The sequence below is a fragment of the Gossypium hirsutum genome, chromosome D11, assembly GCF_007990345.1.
Source record: "Gossypium hirsutum isolate 1008001.06 chromosome D11, Gossypium_hirsutum_v2.1, whole genome shotgun sequence".
NCBI lineage: Eukaryota > Viridiplantae > Streptophyta > Magnoliopsida > Malvales > Malvaceae > Gossypium > Gossypium hirsutum.
In genome coordinates, this window is record NC_053447.1 from 16,788,940 (window position 1) to 16,812,778 (window position 23,839).

Here is a 23,839-nt window from a genome sequence, read left to right on the forward strand (position 1 = left end):
GAACACCTTTGTTTGCATGTTGTATTTTCTGTTTTGCCACCTCTTTATAGCAGAGTTTTAGTAGATATTTTTATGTTTTAATCAACTCTTAGCCTTGTCAATTAAGGGAGTAAATGATCCCACGCAGTCGACAACTTATATCTAGATAACGGGAAGTGTAAGTGCGAAATTAAGTGAGGTTTTGAATCAGTTTAGTTCCATTTAAATTTGTTTTTATGGCCGATTGTTCTAGGGCTTTAGGTTGATTTTTGGCTACTGATTTTTAATAATAATTTGGTCTTAAGTACTAATTTTAACGCCCCGAATCCATAGTGAAGTCTGATTTAATCCGCACTCTCATTTCGCATCAAAGCAATGTAAGTTCGCTAGATGTTTTGGATTTGAAAAAATCGTGGTTGTATCATTGTTTTGGCTGAAACCTTAGGGGTGTTTCAAGGATGGTCATAATCGAATTCTTAACGTTTTAAGTGTTGTTTTTGGATCAGTGATCATTTAAGGCTTAAGCACGGAAGTGCAAAATTTTACGGATTAGCGTTATGGAATTTGTGAAATAAGGTGTGGGTCCTAACTTTATGTAATTGATTGTCAATTGTTAAAATATTTGTTAAATTGATAATATATACTTGCTGGTCGAGCATGGTTGAGTGGCCAAATAAGTAAATTAAAATGGTGCCGAATAAGGTACATAACTTAAGGGTGTGCAAATTTCGGGTAAAATCAAATTTTTTTGGTTAACCGACCAAATTCGGTTAATTAGTTGGTTAATCGAAAAAATTTGGTTGGGGATCGGTTAATAATTTTTTTAAAATTCGGTTAACAGTTAATTCGGTTTGAAATCGATTGGTTTACCAAATTAACTGGATTTAATAAATAATATTATAATATATAAATATTAGCCCACCACCCACCCAGACCAAGCCCCAACAACCACCGGCTTACCCCAATATAAACTTAATGAATCCAATATATATAAACCCAACCCAACCCAACCTAACCCAGTCCTAAAAACTACAAATAATTTAATGAATTAATGAATAAAGATAAAAATTCTAAAATTAAAACTAAAAATCATGATTCAAAATTCACCTTATTCAAAATCCCTCAAACCCTAACCCTTTCAAAATCCCTAATATGAAAGCTCCCAAAATCTCCAGTGCCAGTCACTTCTGTGAAACGTTTGGTGTCCACCAACCACACGTCCAACGTCCACCAAGTCACCATCATCGTTCCAATTTCGGTGTTCGACGAGTTGAGGTAGGCTTTTCCTCTCTGGCTTGTAGATGTCTATGCTCCTTAGATGGTTGCTAGAATATTTGAAAAAAATAATAAGCACCTATAGCTCTTAATGTATAAGTTTTAGCTTTCTTGAACATAAACCAAGAGAATATTGAACTACATAAATGGTTATTTTGAATTAAGTAAGAAAACAATTAAGCATTGAAAAGCATGATTGATGGTTTTTCTTCTGTTAGTCAAATTTGACATCTATTAAATTCAGATACATTAATATGATTGAAATGCAGACTCTAGCTATGTTGAATTTCTGTGTATGCTATACCCCTATTAGGATCCTTATATATATAATACGAATTAAGCATTGAAAAGCATGATTCATGTATAGTTATGTACATGTCAATGTACTTGGAATCGTGTAAATGGATAGCTGTGTTTTATTTGCAAGAGATTATCTATATTAAGGAATTTAAGGCCATTAGGATCATTCAAACTTGTTTGATATCTGCAGTTTAGTGGTCTGCATTTTCATGTAATCCAAAGATAATGCTTTTTGTCTTTTATTATCGAAGGCCAACATTCAAGTAATTTTGCCAGTGGTACTTGTTCATTGTTTCATGGTTTTTTATGGCAGTTGCTTAGCTCAATATTGAGTATTGAGCATGCTTTGAAATATGTTAGTAATAACCTACTATTTGTCATTTCTTTTTTCCAGTATACGAGGAATACAAGTTAGTGACCTGAAAGTTTTGAAAGAAAAACTTGAACAAGAGGTAACCTTTTAGGGATTTATGTTTTTGTAATATTATTGGAATTTATAATTTACCATTTAAGCATATGTATCAGTATTTTGTAATTCACTTTTGTAATTCTGCAGATGAATTTTGTAAATGATTCAGTTCAAATATTTGAATTTTTTTAAAAAAAAGTTTGATTTCTAGAGTTTTTTTTTGTTGGTTCTGTAATTTTGGAGATGAGTTTTGTAACTGATTTAATTCTAGTATTTTGATTTTTTCTTCTTCTTAAATGTTTGAATTATTAGAGTTTCCATTTGGCTCTGTAATTTTGCATATGGGTTTTGCAACTGATTCCCCAGTACACTTGTCTAGTAGCAACGATTTTGCTGCATTAATTAACTGTTTGTTGGTTTCTTAATTTGAAATTGAAAAAGGAGTGAAAAAGGAGTGAAATAGAGTAGAATCCCATGCTCTATGTTTTGAAGATAATTCATCATTGTAGTTCCATTTAGGATCTCTTCACATGCACACTTGTGTTGGTTAATTTCATTTCCCATCAATCAACAAACAATGTTTATTGTAGGCGATATTGGTCCTTTTATGAGTTTACCTTAACAAATAGCTAAATGTTTGAGCTTACAATCATGGTATTTTTGTCGTGTTAAATTATACAGATTTTGATAAGCTAATATTTGAGTGTTCTTAATAGTGTTTTAAAAATTTTATTTTGGTCATTCAACTTTGCATTTATTTTAATATTATAAATGCATTTTAATCTATTATATAAATTTTTTTCTTACAGAATTTCCACCAAACCAACATATATTGAGGGTAGTATTACACCTCCTACTTCGATAGATTCTGAAAATTCGGTAGGTGACGCTTTAAGCCAAACAAATGAGACTATTGGGAAAAGAAAAACCACTCCTCAAAGGTTAGAAGTTTGGTCTCACTTCACTAGGATTATTAATAGTGAAGGTGAAAGTAAGACTAAATGTAATTATTGCAAAAAGAAATTTTGTTGTGATATGAAAAAAATGGTACGGGGTCATTGAAATATCATATTAGTTAATGTAAGAAAAATCCTAGTAATATTGTTGACACTAGCCAAAGGGTAACTAGTTTTACCTAGAGAGGGAGTCGAAGGGGGGAAGGACATATTTCAACTTGGAGATTTGATCAATAAGCATATAGGAAAGGATTAGCACAAATGATTGTGATTGATGAATTACCTTTCAAGTTTGTTGAAAGGGAAGGCTTTAGGAAACTTATGTTCGTGGCATGTCTTAGGTTTCATATTCCTTCACGAACTACTATAACTAGGGATGTTTATCAATTGTATTTAGATAAAAAGGTCAAGATAAAACAACTTTTGAGTCCTTGTTCTAGAGTTTGCTTAACTACTGACACATGGACTTCTTTGCAAAGAGTTAATTATTTGTATATCTCTGCTCACTTTATTGATAACAATTGGAAAACGAATAAAAAGATTTTAAACTTTTGTCTAATTTCTAGTCATAAGGTTGAGTCCAATGGGATGGTGATTGAGAAATGCTTGTTGAATCGGGGGATTGATAAGTTATTTACTGTTACTGTTGATAATGCAAGTTCAAATGATGTTGTTATTGGTTACTTGAGAAAGAAATTAACCCTTGAGGAGGTTTGGTTCAAAACAGTAAATATCTTCATATGATATGAATGGCACACATTGTGAATTTGATTGTTGTTTAAGGCTTAAAGGAAATGAATAAATCTGTTGAACGTGTTAGAGGGTTGTTAGATATGTAAGACAATCTCCAGCTAGATTACAAAAGTTTAAGATGTGTGTTGTGGTGGAAAAGATAGAGTGCAAGAAGATGTTGTGTCTTGATGTTTGTACTAGGTGGAACTCAACCTACTTAATATTAGACATTGCTTAGAACTTTGAGAGAGCTTTTAAGAGATTTGAGGAGCAATATACAAACTTTATGGCTGAACTTGAAAGGGGAGAGGGTTGGCCTAGTGTGGATGATTGGGCTAGTGTTAGAAACTTGAGGGATTTCTTGGAACACTTTTATGAAGTCACTTCTTAGAACACTTTTATGAAGTCACTTTGTGTATATCTGGCACTTCATATGTCACGTCCGATAATTTTTTTAACGAGCTTTCTGAAATTGATATTCTTTTACGAGATTCTTAGTCAAATATTAATGTTGATTTTAGTGTTATGACCATCAAGATGAAAGACAAGTATTGGGGGTGATATTGATAAGCTGAATTTGCTTATGTTTGTTGCTTGTGTTTTAAATCCTAGACTAAAATTAAAGTATCTTGCATTTGCACTTAGTGAAAATGTCTAATTCTGAAAATGCTTGTGAAATGATGCAAAAATTGAAGGAAGCTTTGTATGAATTGTTTGATGAGTATAAACCTTCACTTCATAGTACTTGTAGCCAATCGAGTGTGCCAGTACATGTTTCTCTCAGTGAACCACAATAAAAAATAAAAAGGCATACGCAAGCTTTTTATAAAAAGCGCGAGTTGGAAAATGGTGGTGAGGATAAAACATCTAAATTGAATAAATATCTAGTTAAGGCTAATGAGAATGTTGTTGAAAATTTTGATATTTTATTGTGGTGGAAAGTGAATAACTCTAGATTTCCTACTCTTTCAAAGATGGGTAGAGATGTGTTAGCTATACCAGTATTTACGGTTGCTTCAGAGTCTGCATTTAGCACTAGGGGCACTACACAAAAACAGGCTTTTAGCGTCATTTTTCGCGGCGTTTGGATAACAAACGCCGCTAAAGATCAATCATTAGTGGCGCATTATAAAAAACGCCGCTGAAAATAATCATTCCCAGCGTTTTTGAGAAAGCGCCGCAAAAAACCTAGCGCAACGACGCCGTTTCCCCAGCATTCGGTGATTTAGCGGCGTTTTTCAGTAAGCGCCGCTAATTCTCAAGGCTTTAGCGGCGATTCTATGAAAGCGCCGCAAAAATAACTAAGCCCAACGATGTCGTTTCCCGAGCTTTCAGGGATTTAGCGGCGCTTTTACAGAAAGCGCCGCTAATGCTGAAGTCTTTAGCGGCGTTTTTGTTAAAGCGCCGCAAAAAACCTAAGCCCAACGACGCCGTTTTCTGGCTTTCGGGGATTTTAGCGGCGTTTTTGTAAAGCGCCGCTAATGTTCAGTCTTTAGCGGCGTTTTTTGGAAAGCGCCGCAAAAAAAACTAAGCGCAATGTCGTCGTTTTCTGTGCTTTTGAGGGATTTAGCGGCGTTTTTAGAAAAGCGCCGCTAATGATCAGGGATTTAAAATAATTTAAAGTATTTCTTAAAAATTGAAAAATTAAAAAACTATTATTTAAAATATTTTTAAAGTTTTTTGGATACATTACTGATTTTTTTAGTTTATATATTAAATAATTTCTTATATAATCGTAAAAGAGGTAGTATTAAATTTAAAATATTGAATTAATTATCATTATAGTATATGGTTTAGAGTTTAAGGAGTAGGTCAGGGTATGGATTTAGGGTTTAAGGATTAGGTGTTATGCTTTTGGGGTTAGGGGGAGTTAAAAGTTAAGATTTAGGGTTTAGGAGTTTGGGATTTAAAGTTTAGGGATTTTTGGTTTAGGGTTTGAACGGTAAGGTTAGAGTTCAAGTTTAGATTAAATAGTTTTTATTAATTTTTATATCAAATATGTTATTTAAGTTAATAAGAAATTTGGATGAATTTAAATTATGAGTATATAGTTTATATTATTTAAGAGATATATAATAGATAGATGATCGATCACTTTATGCATGTAGATATTGATACATGTATCAAATACTTTTAAACATTACTTAATATTTTTAAATAATATTTATTTACGTAAAATTTAAATAGTAAAATTATATAATAAAATTTTTTAGGGGTTATGGTTTAGGGGTTAGAGGAGTTTAGGGTTTATGCTTTAAGGGTTTAGGGGAATTAGGGGTTATGGGTTAGGAATTTGGGAATTAGGGGTTATTAATTTTTATATTAAATACTTTTAAATATTACTTAAAATTTTAACAATTATTTATGTAAAATTTAAATTAAATATACAAGAGATAAATAAATAAATAATAAAATTTATTCAAATTTTAGCAAATATTTATTGCATTTTTATTTGTGGCGTTTTTCGAAAAACGCCAGAAAGTTTACTTATGTTTTAATAAAACGGCACCGTCTGATTCTGTACATGAAATTTTAGTGGCGTTTTCTACTAAAACGCCGCAAATATGAATAATATCCGCAAATTGAATAAAACGGAGCCGTTTCATGAAATGAAATTTGTATGATTTATAAAATTTATTAAATTTTAACATTTAAAATTAATGTATTAAATATGTAACATATTTTTATATAATGTTATTGAAATAATATTAACAAAGTCATAACAATGTACCTGCTGAAAAATAATTTGAAAACTTATAAACTTATCAATATATTTTTTAAAAGTGAATAATTAGTGGCGTTTTGCTGAAAAACGCCACACAATCTAAATATTAGTGTCGTTTTGCGAATAAACGCTGCAGTATCTTTAATATAAATTGAACGAAACAGCGTCGTTTCATTGACGAATTAAATATTAGTGGCGTTTATTCTCAAAACGCCATAAATGTTGTAAAATTAGTGGCGTTTGATTGTAAGCGCCGTAAAAGTTGGAATCGACAACGGTGTCATTTTAAACATATTTCAGTTTTCAACTAAATCCCCGCCCCCAGCACCAAATCCCCAATCTGTCGAAATCCCTAATCCTTTTTTCTATCTGCGATTTCTTACATGCGATTCTTCAATTGAAAAGCTTCGGTGTTCCGTTGTTCGGTTTCTTGCAAATTTATAAGGATTATTTACCTTCATTGTTTCGGATTCTTGCTAACTCACATAACCCAGTCAAAGAAGATGGAGAAGGTGGGCAGACATTCGGATTCTGTCGTCGGGGGAAACAGTATTTAAGGTAAGATTTCCCAATTCTGCGCATTTAAACATTGGGTTTTCTTGTCTAGCTTAATTTTTTTGTTTGTTATTTGTTGATGACCTTGAAATGTCTTGAAATCGTCTTCTCTGTGTATAGGGTTTTCAATCGTTCCATTTTTCTTCATCGTTGCGAAGGTACACTATAGCTTTCACTTCTTTTATACTAGAAATGCTTTCATTGGTTTGGAGTAAAAGCTGATGAAAATGCAAGTTTAATATCCATTTCTCTCAACTTCTTAATACTTGCCTCAACCTGCTTCAAAACTGTCAGTCTCTTTTTTAGTTGCTGAAGTTCCATTTCTAATGCCCGTTTTCCATCTAATTCTTTCTCCATTCGAATTATCCTATTATTGAGTTCCTCGTTCAGCCTCTTATAAAATGAAATAAACTCTAAATATCAACATAATTTTTGCGTTAAGACTAATTATAGAAACAAAATAAATAGAAACAGAATTGTAGCACTTCTCATGTTATCACCTGGGCTGGGAATTTTTTTGTTCAATAGATGTCGCCTCATGTCTTTACTACTTTATTTATGGAAATATCACCATTCTTTTCATAGTGAAAAAGTAATACGGTTTGAACTTTCATCAAAATTTTGTAAATAGTAATAACTGAATTTGGTAAATATTTTCTATTTAGGATTAAATTGATAGAATGTATAAATATTTGAGGGTTAAATTTATTATTAGACTAATAAAAAAGTTGACATCAACTTATTGTCACTTATCTAACTGCAACTAATGAGAGAATGGTCGAAATATTTAATTTTGAAGAGATTAATGAATAAATTTAAAAGAAAGAAGAGAAGAAAATTTAATAATCAAAATAAAACGAAAACAATAGTTCGAAGACAGCAGTTGCGTTGAGCAGTAAGAAGGCTAACTCCAAGCTTTAAGGTACAATAAGCTAGAAAACCATAAAATACTTGTCATGCTTTAAAAGGTACAATAAGCTACTGTATGGTTTAATAATTTTTATGTTTGTTTAAGTATACTTATATCTGTAAATGGTTAATTTAAGCTCGTTTTAGATTTATCCATATTTTAAAAATATTTTATGGTATTTTTAGTTTGATATTTAATAATTGTTTATATTTTTATTTCATTAAAGTTTTAAACATAGATAAATTAACATATTTTCTAACACTTACATTATAATAAAAAATATTATTCTAGAATTAAATTACAAGAAGATAAAATATTGTGATTTCATTAAGCAATGTAATTGGAATGGTCAAACATTGTGATTTCATTAAGCAATGTAATTCCACTTTTGCTAGAAGCCTTTATTTAAATTTAAATGTAGGGACTAAATCTTGAATATTGTTAAACTACAGGGATTGATGGCCATATCAATATGCAATATGCAAAAGAATCTTGAGGAGACCTCTTTTTTGTTTGTTTGAAGTTGTCATGAATATTTAATATGATAGAAGAATAAGTATAATGTGATCTTACTATATTTGATCTCCATTTGAATTCTCATGTGTTCGGTTTTCTTTGTTGAAAATCAATTAACTTCGATTGGTAACAGTTATTTTAGCTTAGAAAGGATTATGAACATAGAATTTTCCATTTATCATGTTTTTTTCTGCAGCAGCTTCGTGCAAAAAACGCAATCATATAATTAATTGAAAAGAACTATGAGTTTTTTAAAAACATAGGACTATGATTTTTGATTTTTTATTTCACATATGAAAAGAACTAATGTTATAAACAATGGGGTAATTTTTTTGACATTTTTGAAGGTTTTTATTTCACCAATTCGGGGTTATAAAGAATTAATTTAATAAAGAGTATACCTTATAATTAATTTTTGTTATCATGTTATCATAAAAGATAAAATAAAATATTTAATATAAAAATATATGTTTTCTATTAAAATTGACTATTAAAATAAAATGTTATTATTGGATTATCATACAGTATGTTAAACTCATTTTAATATTGGCTATTTTGACTTAAGAGAACAAGTGAGATGCTAGATTGAAGCAAATGATATTAGGCAATGAAATATTCTTAATAATAAAATTATATTAAAATTATTATTAAATATTATTAATAATTATATTAGTAATGTTATTAAATTATATATTATTTTATTAAATTGTACTTAACAATAATTATGTTAAAATATAATTAAATTATTTATTTTTATTTTTATTAAAAAATATTTAACAATAATAGATATTAATATTTAATAAAAATAACCTACCACTGAACAACTCAAAACTTACATAACCTAAATAACATACATAACTTACATAATACAAAACTCACATAACTTAAATCTCTTACACAACTTACATAACCTTCATAATACATTTAACTTACATAACTTACATAATACATAATAACTTACAACTTACATAATACATCTAACTTACAACTTACATAATACATTTAACTTACAACTTACATAATACATTTAACTTACATAACTTACGTAATCCATCTTAACTTACATAATACATAATAACTTACAACTTACATAACATACATTACTTTGATAACTTACATAACCTACTTACATAACTTACATAACTTACATAACTTACATTATACACAACTTACACAATACATTACTTACATAACGTAAAGCATAATAATAACTTACATAATACACAACTTACATAGCTTACACAATACATAACTTACCCGTGCAATTTATTGTCAAGATTAGGCTTCAAGAAATAAGAAATGGACCGGTCTTGGATGAATTTGTTAAGGGTAAGCGACGGTTATCGAAATGGAGTACAAACATTTCTAAATTTTGCATTTCAATATGCAAGCCAAGAGAACATGATTCTTTGCCCGTGTAAGAAGTGTGTCAACATAAACTGGCATTATCGTGAAGTTGTATATGAGCATCTAATTGTTGATGGGTTTGTTCGTGGTTATAAACAATGGTTTTTTCATGGAGAATGCCCGCCTAGTACTTCCTCTTCAAGGATGGATGTATCTTATGATAGTACTACTTACCATCAGTCTGTTAGAGGGGATAACATTGAAGGGATGTTGTGGGAAGCATTTAATAATCACAGTCATGGTTTACAGTCGTTCCCACCCGACTTTGTACCATCTGATGACTGTAATCTCGGTGGAAATGCTTTTACCGAACCCGGAAGAAGTGTACATCATGAAGAGCCGAATGGAGAAGCGGCAAAGTTCTACGCGCTACTTAATGAGATGAACGAAGAACTATATGAGGGATCGAAATTTTCAAAAATGTCTTTCTGCATTCGTCTTTTCCAGTTAAAATGTTTGGGAGGGTGGACCAGGAACTCATTGACAATGCTGTTACAGTTTTTGAGAGAAATGTTTCTGTTTGCAAAAATCCCTCAGTCATGCAAAGATATGAAGAAAATGATAAAAGACTTAGGTCTTGGGTACAACAAAATCCATAGTTGCCCGAATGATTGCATGTTGTACTGGGGCGATCGGATAAACCAACAGTGCTGTCATGTATGCGGCGAATCCCGTTGGATGAATAGAAACACAGAAGATGGGAACAGCGATGAAAATGATGCACAGCCAAGAAAGAAGCCGGTCAAGATTTTGCGGTATTTTCCGCTGATACCAAGGCTTCAAAGGCTATTCATGTCATCGAAGACAGCGGAGTCAATGACGTGGCACCATGAAGGACGAACCGATGATGGACTATTAAGGCATCCGGCAGATTCTTTAGCTTGGAAATCATTTGACAATAAATTTCCAAGCTTTGCAAGCGATCCTAGGAGTGTGAGGCTTGGCCTAGCATCTGATGGATTTAATCCTTACAAGATCATGAGTACTGCATACAGTACTTGGCCAGTAGTGCTTGTTCCTTACAATCTGCCTCCGTGGATTTGCATGAAGCAATATTCCCTTATCTTATCTATGATTATCCCTGGAGAGAAAGGACCCGGGAATGATATCGACATTTATTTACAGCCACTTATTGAAGAGTTAAAACAATTATGGGCTGGTGTCGAGACATACGATGTGCTGAGAAAGGAGAACTTTAATTTACGTGCAGCTTTGATGTGGACCATTAATGACTTCCCCGCTTATGCCAATTTATCCGGTTGGAGTACCAAGGGTCGTTATGCGTGCCCTTGTTGTGCTGCACAAACATGTTCGCAATGGTTATACAATGGGAAGAAGTTCTCTTACATGGGGCATCGTCGGTGGTTACCGAAAAATCATAGATTTAGATTTCAGAGTTCAGCATTTGACGGTACTGAAGAGTTCAGAGAAGCTCCTTCGCAGACAAGTGGATCTGAAATCTTGTTAATGTTGGAAGATATGAATTTCAGTTATGGGAAGATGAATCAACCGGCAAACACGCAAAGAAATAGAAGATCAAATGATGAAGCTGATGATAACTTCGATGAAGAGGATGATCCTAATGAGGCGGACTTATGGAAGAAAAGAAGTATTTTTTTTGAGTTGCCTTATTGGGAGCACCACCTTTTACGACACAATCTTGATGTTATGCATATTGAGAAAAATGTCTGCGAGAACATTGTCTGTACAATTTTGAATGTAGACGGAAAATCAAAAGACAATCTTCAGAGTCGACTTGATTTAGTTCAGATGGAAATTCGACCTGATCTTCATCCGAATCCACTTCTGAATGGTAAATATCGGTTGCCGCCTACTATTTTCTCAATGTCGAAGACAGATAAAGAAGTGTTCTGCATGGTGTTGAAGGATATAAAGGTTCCAGATGCATATGCATCAAATATATCTCGATGTGTTAGTGTTAAAGATCGAAGACTATATTCACTAAAATCACATGACTATCACATCTTGATGCAAGATTTACTGCCAGTTGCTCTACGATGTTGTATTTCCAAGAAGGTGACGTCTTGTATAATTGAACTATCCAATATAATGAAAGCCATTTGTGGCAAAGTTTTGGATGTTCAAGAACTTCAGAAGGTACAGGATCGAGCCGCTTTAACTTTATGCAACATGGAGAAAATCTTCCCACCTTCCTTCTTCACTATTATGGTTCACTTGATAATCCATCTCCCGCGTGAAGCAATTCTTGGCGGACCCGTTTTCTATCGATGGATGTATCCCATAGAAAGGTGTTAATTACAATTTTTAAAATTTTCCTTTGTTCACCTATGACTTTAGTTACAACTTTTGATAATGTTGTATATCGTTTTTAGGTTCCTGTCCAAATTAAAGTCTTATTGCCGCAACAAGCGTTATCCAGAAGGATCGATTGCTGAAGGCTACTTGGCAAAGGAATGTATGACCTTCTGTTCAAGATATTTGGAAGATATTGAAACACGGTTGAACAGACCTAATAGAAATGCTGGACTCACGGATCATAACTTTGCCGACAATTATTTGTTCCAAAGTTTTGGAGAACCAATCGGTAAAGTTGAAATTGCAGAATTAGATGATTTATCGTGGGTACAAGCACATCGATATGTTCTGTTTCACCACGAATCAATGGAACCTTTACGCAAGTAAGTTCTAGAAATTTGATAAATATTCATCATTTAAAAATTGTTTATAGTCTAACAAACTGGACATTTTTTTAACATAGTGAGTACAAACAAATATTGAGATCTCGTTCGCGCTCCCGAAGAACACAACATTAAGATATCAATAAGTTGTTTACAGAATCTTTTCATGAATGGTTAAGCCAAATGGTATGTAATTGGAGCTTTCACCGACAAATAATAATATTTGTTCAAAAAAATTTTAATTACTCAGTTTACTTTCCATTCAATAGGTTTGGAGTGGGAAGAACGTCACCGACGAAGTTAAATGGCTTTCCCAAGGTCCAAATCGGGTGGTTAAAAGATATAGTGCGTTCCTCATAAACGGATTCAGATTTCATACAAAATATCGCGAGAGATTGAGGAGAACGCAAAATTGTGGAATAGTTGTTAATTCCTCAATTACAAGTTATGCTAGTGCTAGGGACAATAATCCTGTGGAGGGAAATGTGGAATATTTTGGACTTCTTACTGACATAATTCAGTTGGATTACTACGGCAAATGGAAAGTTGTCTTATTTCGAGGTGATTGGGCAGATGTTAATACTGCACGTGGAATCAAGCAAGATCAGTTTGGTTTCACAATGGTAAACTTCGCTCGATTGATTCACACAGGACAACAATTGATTGATGAGCCGTATGTATTTCCTTCTCAAGTCAAACAAGTTTTTTACTCAAAAGATCCAACTAATGAGGGTTGGTACGTTGTACTCCGTAACATCCCTAGAGACTTGTTTGACATGGGCAGTGGAAGTAGAGATGACATTGACAACAGAACACAAACTTTACCATTTCCAGAATAGAACTTAAACGAAAACATCCCTAGTACTAGTACACAATTTGGATGGGTCCGCCAGGATACGGATGAAGATATTTACGAATTATAATGTAGTAAGCTTTTACGATTATGTATGTATATATTTACGAATGATGATATTTCAACTATTTTATATGTGATATTATTGTTGTAATTGTATACTATGTTTTCAACTAATTTATTTGTATTGCAGATAAAATGCCTAGAAGAAAAGTGCGATCGCACTGCATTGTTCAAGGTACTCTAAACTCGGCGGAAACAAACAGCACTGAACAACAGACTGCTATTGGATCTTCGAATGTTCCAGTTACACCTGAGGAACCTATAGAAGATCAAAGTAATTTAACATTTAATTTACATGTGTGTTGACTTCTTCTTTGTTTTTTTTAAATTTCGTATATTACAATACTTTTATTTTTCAGATGAAACTGGGGACTCGGAGAGTTCGCGGACGTACAGTACTGAGCGATTTATACGACCTAGATCCAGTCGAGCGTGTCCAAGTATCCAGTAATAGCTTTGGTCAGCCTGTTGGATCAGAAGCCCGCCTTTTAGCAGGATACATGGGCATTCTAGCACGGAATGCAAATATGTTGCCAATTAACTTCGAGTCATAGCATAAAGTGCCCGAGAGTAACAAGAACCAAGCTCTCGATAACATTAAGGTAACAAAACGTGTATGTCATTTATAATACTTGGGTTTAAGTTTCATTTACATTTACTTTCTTAAATTGTGTTTTTTGTAGGCGAGATTTGCTCTAGAGGTCTCCGATGCTTATGTAAAGAAGGCATTGGGAAAAAGATGGAGAGACCATAAGAGCACTTTAAAGAAAGAATATTTTAAGACAAAAACAACACTCGACGAGAGATTACAAAATGTCCCGCCGGGAATGCTGAGGTATCAGTGGGAAGAGGTCGTTAGATTTTGGACTTCGAAGAAAGGAGAGGTATGTGTAACTTATAAAATTTTGTAATTATTTTGGTGTATAGTATTTCCTAATTAACGTATTAATAATTTCATAACGTAGGATCGTGAAAAAGTTGGAAAACAAAGTAGGCAGCAACAAAAATTCACTCACACAGCTGGGTCGAAAAGTTTTGCGTGTGTAGCTCATGCAGAGGTATTTTGAATTTTTTAATATTGGCAGATATTTAATACTTTCTATCAATTAATATTTTTACTATTGTATTGTAGGAACTGTCGTCCGGTCAAAAAGTTGGACGATTTCAACTTTTTGACATTACACATAGGAAGAAAGATGGTAACCCTATGACTCCTGAAGCTACAGAAATTATGGTACGTTTGCTTAATACAATTTCACTTATTTTAATTATTTATAGTGTTTACTTTCTAATTATTTATTTCATTTATTGTAATGCAAATATTGTTAAGTTATGTTGCATTCAGTTTTTTAATATATATTGCGTTCCTAACTATGTGATTTATTTTTTAGGAAAAATTGAAGGATAAAAAGGCAGAGTACGAAGCGATTGCTTCCAGTGATAGTTCTGTTCATATTGACGACATTAATAACCGGATTATCACTGAAGTTTTGGGTCTTGAAAGGTATGGTCGGGTTCGATTTCAAGGATCTTTTGTTAACCCATCCCAATATTTTGGATCTAGATCGCAATAATATGCCTTCGGGGAGTCGAGCTGAAGCTGAAGTTCAGAGGTTAAGAGACCAGATGGCTCAGATGCAAGCGACAACAGCTGAGCAAATTACACAACTTAAAGCGGAGGCAACATCGAGAGAAGCTGATGTTCAAAAAAGATATGAAGAACTCCAGCTACAACTTAAAGCAGATGCAGCAGCGAGAGAAGCTGAGGTTCAACGAAAGTATGAAGAACTCCAGCAGCAGCTTAGAGCAGATGCGGCAGCAAGAGAAGTAGAGGCGGCAGGGAGAGAAGTATAGGCTGCTAAGAGGGAAGCAGAGGCTAAAGCGAGGGAAATAGAGGCTGCAGCGAGGGAAGCAGAGCAGCGTTAAAAGTTCGATGAACTCCAGCAGCAGCTCTAGAGTATGATGAAGATGTTTCAGCAGTCGCAACCGCCGCCGTCTTAGACTATCGTGTAAATATACTTCAATTTTTACTTTGAATTATCATTTTAACTTTTAACATTTTTGTACGAATAATACGAATTTTATAATATTTATTGATATTTATTATATTATTTGTTTAATATATAGATTTATTACTTTTGGCTGGTTTAGATATGATTTCTTCTGATTTGTTTTTTTACAGGAGGGCTGAAAATATATAAAAATTTATTTTACAAATCTGCCAAATTTAGTGGCGTTTTTAAAAAAATGCCACAAAAGGTGTTAGTCTTTAGCGGCGTTTTTTGGTATAAGCGCCGCTATAGACTAGGGTCTTTAGCGGCGTTTCGGTCACAAATGCCACTAAAGACCCTGATCTATAGCGGCGCTTTTACCAAAAACGCCGCTAAAGACCCTAGTTTATAGCGGCGCTTATACCAAAAATGCCGCTAAAGGTATTACTCTTCAGCGGCGCTTCTACTAAAGCGCCGGTAAAGCTCTTACTCTTCAGCGGCGTTTGTGATATAAGCGCCGCTATAGACTAGGGTCTTTAGCGGCTTCTTTTGCGGCGCTTATTAAAGCGCCGCTAAAAGTTTCTGCGGCGCTAAAAAGCGCCGCTAAAGGCCTAAAAAAGCGCCGCTAAAAGCCTATTTTAGTGTAGTGGGGGTGTGTGCTTGATCAATATAGGAGTTTTTTAACTCCTAAAATTGTACAAGCTCTTGTGTGTACTCAAGATTGGATTCGAAAACCATCATCACAAGAAGACATCAGAAAGATTGAAGAACAAATCCAAGAGCTTGACAAGATTGAAAATGATATATTTATTGTTTTATTTTAGAAGTTTCAATTTTTTTTACCATATCACTCCAACATTAACTTATTTAATCAATTCTATATTTAGAATTTTCTTGGAATGCATCAAAACCTACCTTAAATTCATGAGCTTTCGTGAGTTGAAAGGTATGCTTATTATATTATTCTTGTTAACTTACAATCTATTCATTTGTTTATATTTTTTTATTTTTTAAATGCATATATTTCTATTATATGCTCATTTTTTGCACATATTTTTTTTAGGTATAATGCAAATGGAGATCTTTTGGAGAGAAAAAATTGGATACAAATGGAGAATATTAAATACTTACATTTCAATTATGTGTTTGTCAAAACCATTTTTTTGGAAACAAAAATTTGTTGTCGACTTTAAAAACAAAAAACTGGAGTCGCCACCGACCCTTTGTTAAGGTGTGGTCGGCTCACCTTAAAAATTATTATGGTCTACGAATTTTGAGAAAACGAGTTCGGGAGTCAGTTACGCACGAGGAAGGGTTAGCACCCTCGTAACGCCCAAAATCGGTACTGAACTTGATTATTAAATGTCTTGGTGTCGTAAATTTAAAAAGATTTTAAAAGAAAACTTCTTATCTCGTAAGTGAATCAAAATAATAAAACATTCTTATTTCAAAGAAATAAAACACCACGCCCAGTGAGTTAGGGCACAATATTTTTAAATCTTCAAAATATCGAATATTGGTTTTTGTTTTAGAAATTCTTATTTTGAGATAATAAAATGTCATGACCAGTAAGTTAGGACCCGACATTTTTGAATTCCCGAGAATAAGCTTTTATTTGAAATTTGTGAATTTATTGCGAAATGAATACTTGACTTTCTAAATTCATCGAAAAATAATCGCAATCCAGTAAGTTAGGACACGATCTTTCTCGAGAATCATAAATGCCAAATATTTTGGAAATTTGTAAAATATGATGATTTTAATGCTTTGACGCAACCAAATTATATATATTCTAAAAGGCATGTTAAAAAGTTAATGTATAACATGAAACAAATACTTTAATTTAAATTATATATGTATATTCTAAAATGTGTGTGTATTTATATATATATGTATATATATTTGTAAAAAATGAAGAATAATATATAAAAACATACATGGAAATATACGTAAATACATATTTATAAAAGTAAAAAAAAATTTGAAACTAAAATATAAAAGTATATATATGTATATAGAAGTTAAGAAATAAAAAAAATGTATAAAATATATACAGGTATAAATATACTACATAAAAAGATGCATATATATAGATATATTACAAAAAAAACCCATGCGAGTATATTATATAAAAACATGCATATATATATTATATAAAAAACAATGCGTGTATAAATATAGAAATAATGATAATAACCATGATAATAATAATATAATAATAAATAATGGTATAATGATAACAACATAAAAAAATTAATAAAAAAAGCTAAAAATGGACTAAATTGAACTTAAAAAACGAAAAGATGGGGTAGATTTCGGAAATAAATAAAAAAAGACAAACTTGAATGTGCGAACAACAATGGGGGACTAAAAGGGAAATTAATCCTGTCCTCCAAAACACTACGCAGCGAGGGACCAAATTGAAACAAAAATGAAATATGCGGCTAAATTAAAGAAAAAAAGGGATTTGATTGAAGCGCGATGCAAAAAGGAGGGATCAATTACGCAAATTTTCCCTTTAGTCAGAACGCGCGAATCCTCCCCTCCGGGTTGGGTCACCGTGCGGGTCATGCCTGGGTAAAACGGCACCGTTTTACTCTGCTATTTAAAGCAGTATTTTTTCAAAAACCCTATTTGTAGCTGAATAAAAAGAAAAAAATGAAAGCAAAAAAAATTCCCTCTGCTTGGGTTTCGTCTCAGCTCCTTGCGCCGCCGTCCGTCCGCCGTGGTTTCATCGCAACCAGTGGCCGGAGGCACACCGAACTGGGTTTTTAACCCTTTTTTTGAGTAGATCTAAGGGCGAGGTAAGCCTCTCTCCCTTTCTTTTACTTTCGCATGCACGGAAACGAAACAAAATAAAAGACTAAAAAAATTCTAATAAATCACCTTAAAACTGATATTTGTTCTCTATTGATTTTTTTCTCTATGTGCTTTTACATCTATCACTTCCCCCATTTTCAGTATACAAGTTCAGCTTTTATAGCCCGAGAAAATACTTTGTATTTTTTATTTTACAATATTGGGACTCTTTTAGTCTGTTTTTGCAGGTGGTTGTGGAGCAAACGGCACGCGTAGAGAGGAGGTTGGCCCCGAGACGTGCGGCGCCTGAAATCTGCTAGAGGCGAGGAGGCTTACTGCGGCGCTAAGCTTGCTGCACTAGGGTTTCTGCAGGCTTGTTTTGTATTTTGGGCTGGTCTGTACTAGGCTAGGGTAATTAGGTTAATTTTGGGCCTTAAAATGTCTTACGGGTTCGGGCATAGAAATTGGGTATTACAGTGTTAATTTCAAAACTTATATATTGTTTTTAATTATGTAGTGATTCAATACTTTAATTCGATTAATACTTTAATTTAGGTAATTCGGGTAATTCAAGTAACTTGATTAATTAAGTTAATTTGGTTAATTTTTTTTACTTATTTTAACCAAAAATAAAAAATATATATAAATTTGGTTAATTTGGTTAACTGAACGAATTAACCGAAAATGTTCAGTTCGTTAAATTTTTTTGGAAAATTTTCGATTTGGTTAAAAGGGTCAATTAATTTGGTTAATGGTAGTTCAAGTTGATTAACCGAATGAACACCCCTAATGTAACTTACAGTTGACCGAGTGATGAGCCTTTATTGAATTTACTTGAATGCAAAATTTGACATGTATGACTATTTGTTTGATGCCCTTATGGATTATGATTGCATGCTTGATATTGACGTACACTGTATTGTATGATGTGAATTGTTATTGTTCATTGTATGCTTATACTGCATGTCACTCACTAAGTCACTGTTTGATTTGCATATAAAGTATGCCTGACTGTAATGTTCATTGTATGTATGTTACATGCCATTGATGTCATTGTTATAGATTAGCTGAAAGTATGCAATTCATGTATTGAAAAGGACCGTATGCGTGTTAATCATGACATTGTACCGAAATTGATTTGAAAGCATGATTTGCTCAATTATTGCATGTGTAACAGCCTATTTTCAGGGAAATCGAAATAGTGGTTTTGGGACTACAAAATCGAGGTCAAAAAATTTATTTTAATATTATTTTATGGTCTACATTATGATAGAAATATAGTATAAAAATTTCGTCAAGAAATTTTACCGATTACATGTCTAATTTGATGAAAAGGACCAAATTGCACAAAGTGCAAAAATTAAATTCTAGTAGCTTAAGGTATCAAATAACTATGGAATTTAAAATTAGATGTTCTTATATGGAAAATAGACCATTTTGAGGAGTTAGTAGATAAGGATGATTATTCATCATTGGAAATTAAGAAATTATTAAGGTTAATTTTGGAAAGATGATAAAATAATGATGATAAATGAAATAAATAATTAAAATATAATCATTTTCATCATCTTTCCTAAAACAAAATACATGGAAACCCTAGTCATGGATGTTGAGTTCAAGTAAGCTATTTTTGCTTAATTAGGTATGTATTCTTGTCTCGTTTTTAATAATTTTTATGTTTTCGAGATCGTAATAGCTTAATCTAGCTATCTCGGGGATTAATTTGCAAAACTATTAAAGTGTTAAGGTTTTTCCATGGATGAGTATAGTTGAATTATGAAGTTTTATGGTAGAAAATGAAAGGTTATTGATAGATAAACAACTTTTGTAAATAGAATTTTGATGAAATTATGATTTAGGGACTAAATTGAAAAGATGGAAAATTCATGAATTTTTTTTTAAAATTTATGAAATACATGGGCTGCTATTGTTATATATGAAAATTGGTTACGCTTGGAATAATGATTAAATTGTATGAATTTCATTTTCCGAGCCTAGGGACAAAATCATAATTAATTAAAAGTGTAGGGGCAAAATAGTAATTTTGAAAAAGATGTGCATTGGACTGAATTGAATGTGAATTGTATTAAATTGTGAAAAATTTATTCGTATAGATCCGGATAGACCTAGTATGGAATTGGATCGAGGAAAAGAAAAAGTATTGAATTAGTAGCTTACAAATCTATGTATACTTGTCGAGGTAAGTTCGTGTAACTAAATTGTATATTTATATGTTTAAATTGAATGATATGTATGTCAAATGTATAGTTTCCATGTATAAGTATTGATTACATATCCAACAAGTACTAAGTCCCGTTTGAAGCTTGGAAATTCGATGGATACAAATGACTTGTCATTAAGGGTTCTCAAATTGGTTGTGGTCGTGCATGTGTTACGAACACACCACAGCTTAAAAGAGCGTCCCATTATTTAGCTCTTATGAGCATCCCGTTAAATGGCTCTCATGAGCTTCCCGATATTTGGATTTCATGAGCTTTTCAATTAATGGCTCTCTTGAGCTTCCCGATAATTGGCTAGCAAGAGCTTCCCTTTATACAACTCACATGAGTTTCCCGTTACATAGCTCAAAAGAGATTCCCGATTACATGTTCGTATGGGCATACCTGTATATGAATTGACGGATTATAGATTTTTACACTTCGTGTGTACTACCCGTGTATCCAACGATATTTTAAATGGTTCAACATACAAAATTCTGATATGAGACACTATGAATTCGAGACGAAGTATTACGGGTATATACTTGAAATACATGGATATGATTGGTACATGTTATATGGACACATGATGTGGAAAGTATATGTATATGGAAATTTGATTATTGTTGAGCTCATACATGTTTCTTGATATTCATATGAAATACATGACTAAAATAGTTGATGAGGATAAGTGTTCAGGCTATTGGCCAAATTGCTTTGTATATATATTGTTTGCTTACCTTAAATATGAATAAATGGTAAGTTAAATTCCATGTTATACGAACTTACTAAGCTTAAATGCTTACTCTGTTTTATTTCATTGTTTTATAGTAACTCGGAAGCTCGTTAAGGTTGGAAGCTGGTCAGAGCTACATCACACTATCCATTGGCCCATTCCGGTATATATAATAAATTCGTTTTGGTTATAATAGCATGTATAGGTTGTAATAGCCTATTTTCAGTGAAATCAGAACAGTGATTTCGGGACCACAAATCTGAGTCCGAAAGAAAAATTATTTTAATTTTAATTCATGGTCTGCATTAAGATTTAAATATTGTATAAAAATTTCATAAAGAAATTTTATCGATTACATGATTAATTTGATGAAAAGAACCAAATTGCATAGAGTGCAAAAGTTAAATTCTAGTAGCTAAATAGCTATGGAATTCAAAATTTGAGGTCTTTATATGACAAATAGACCATTTAGTGGAGTTAGTAGATAAGTATGATGATTCATCGTTGGAAATTTAAGAAAAGAAAATGATTAAATTGGAAAGATGATAAAATAAAGATGATAAATTAATTAAATACGAAAATATCATCATTTACCATCATCTTTCCCAAATAAAAAGATGGAAACCCTAGCGATGAAAATCTAAGTTCAAGCAAGCTTATTTGGCTTAATTAGGTAAACATTATTGTCCCATTTTTAGTAATTTTTATATTTTTGAGATCGTAATAGCTTAATCTAGCTATCTCAGGGATTAATTTGCAAATTTATCAAAGTATTAAAGTTTTTCCATGGATGAGTATGTATGAATTATGAAATTTTATGGTAGAAAATGAAAGGTTGTTGATAGATAAACAACTTTTGTGAAGGGGATTTTGATGAAATTATGATTTAGGGACTAAAATAAAAAGATGTAAAATTTATGAAAAAATTCTAAATTTTGTTAAATACATTGGCTGCAAATGTTACATGTAAAAATTCGACTAGGCTTCGAATAAGGATTAAATTGCATGACTTTTATTTTCCGAGCATAGAGACGAAATCATAATTAATTAAAAGTATATGGACAAAATGGTAATCTTGCCTAGGATGTAAATTGGATAGAATTGAATGTAAATTGTATTAAATTAATTTAAAATTCATTTATATAGATCCGGATAGACCAAATACGGAGTTAGATCGTGGAAAAGAAAAAGTGTCAGGTTAGTAGATTTTGCGTACACGAATGCTTGTCGAGGTAAGTTCGTGTAACTAAATTGAGAATTTATATGTGATAATTGAATTGTATGTATGCGATTGTATCATTGCCATGTATGTGAAATTAATCACATATCTGATGACAACCGATAAGTATTAAGTCCTGTTTGAATAAATGAAATTCGATGATACATGGTTCCTGAATCGGTTGTGGTCCTATATGTGTTGCAGACGCACCACAGCTCGAAAGAGCGTCCTGTTAATAGCTCTCATGAGTATCCTGATATTTAGCTCTCACGAGTTCCCGTTATATGGTTGTTGCGAGCTTCCCGTTAATAGCTCTTTGGAGCATCCCAATTGGTTGTGATCCTACATGTGTTGTGGACACACCGCAACTCTTATGAGTGTCCCGATATATGGCTCTACGAAGCTTCCCAATTAATGGCTCTCCGGAGCTTCCCGATTAACGGCTTGCTTGAACTTTCCGATTACAGCTCTTATGAGCTTCCCATTACACGGCTCACATGAGCTTTCCATTACATGGCTCACATGAGCTTCCCGTGATATGGCTCGAGAGAGAGCTTCCCGTTTATGTGCTCGTATGAGCATTCCCGAATATGAATTGACAGATTACAGATTTGTACACTTTGTGTGTACTACCCGTGTATCCATTGATATTATAAATGATTCATCAAGCAAATTTTGACATGAGAAATTATGAAATTTAGACGAATTGTTACTAGTATATACTTGAAATACAAAGATATGATATGAACATGTTTTATGGACACTTGATGAGCTCAAACATGTTTCTTGTTATTCATGTGAATTACATGACTAACATGCTTGATGAGGATATGTGTTTAGGCAACTAACCAAATTTGTTTGAGCATGTTTATTTGTTTACCTTAAATGTGAATTAAATGGTAAGTTAATTTCCTATAAGAACTTACTAAGCTTTAAAGCTTACCCTGATTTTTTCCCCTGTTTTATAGTAATCCAAAAGCTCGTTGGGTTAGAAGCTTGGCGGAGATCACTCACACTATCCACCGGTTCATTCAGTAAAAATAGTAAACTAATTTTAGTTATAATGGCATGTATAGGTCAAATAGCTAATGTTGGCATGTAAATGTTGTGGTTGTAACTAGCCATTGGAATGGCTTGTGGTGAACATATTTTGATGTATATATAAGAGGCAATATCATGTTCAATGTGAGTCATTGGTATGGTTGATAGATGAAAAACATATAGGTATATTGATGATTGATTTGAGATAGTATATGGTAATATAACATGCATAAAACTTAGTTTTGGCTTGAATTAATTGTCTTGTATTAGTTTGTGAAAGTGTTAAAGTGTTAATATAGGTGGAAGGCAAATTTGGGTTAGATATATGGCTTGGAAATGACCCTATTTCATCCACACGGGCAGAGACACGGGAGTGTGTCTCAGCCGTGTGTAACACACGGCCTAGCACATGGGCGTATGTTTTGGCCTTGTGTCTCCTGCATCTTTAAAATTTCAAAATAGAATGCTCATAATTTTTCACACGGCCTGGCACA

General features: G+C 32.6%; 2 long non-coding RNA genes across 2 annotated transcripts; both read left to right on the forward strand.

Annotated features, from left to right (window-relative positions):
• The first annotated feature begins 1,042 nt into the window (after positions 1-1,042).
• LOC107911298 (uncharacterized) lies at positions 1,043-5,250 on the forward strand. The gene is made up of 3 exons (XR_001687832.2): positions 1,043-1,254; positions 1,949-2,006; positions 2,773-5,250. It is a non-coding gene; the product is annotated as an uncharacterized lncRNA (long non-coding RNA).
• Positions 5,251-6,014: 764 nt separating this feature from the next.
• LOC107911300 (uncharacterized) lies at positions 6,015-8,524 on the forward strand. Its single transcript, XR_001687834.2, has 3 exons — positions 6,015-6,934; positions 7,052-7,089; positions 8,294-8,524. It is a non-coding gene; the product is annotated as an uncharacterized lncRNA (long non-coding RNA).
• Positions 8,525-23,839: the final 15,315 nt, after the last annotated feature.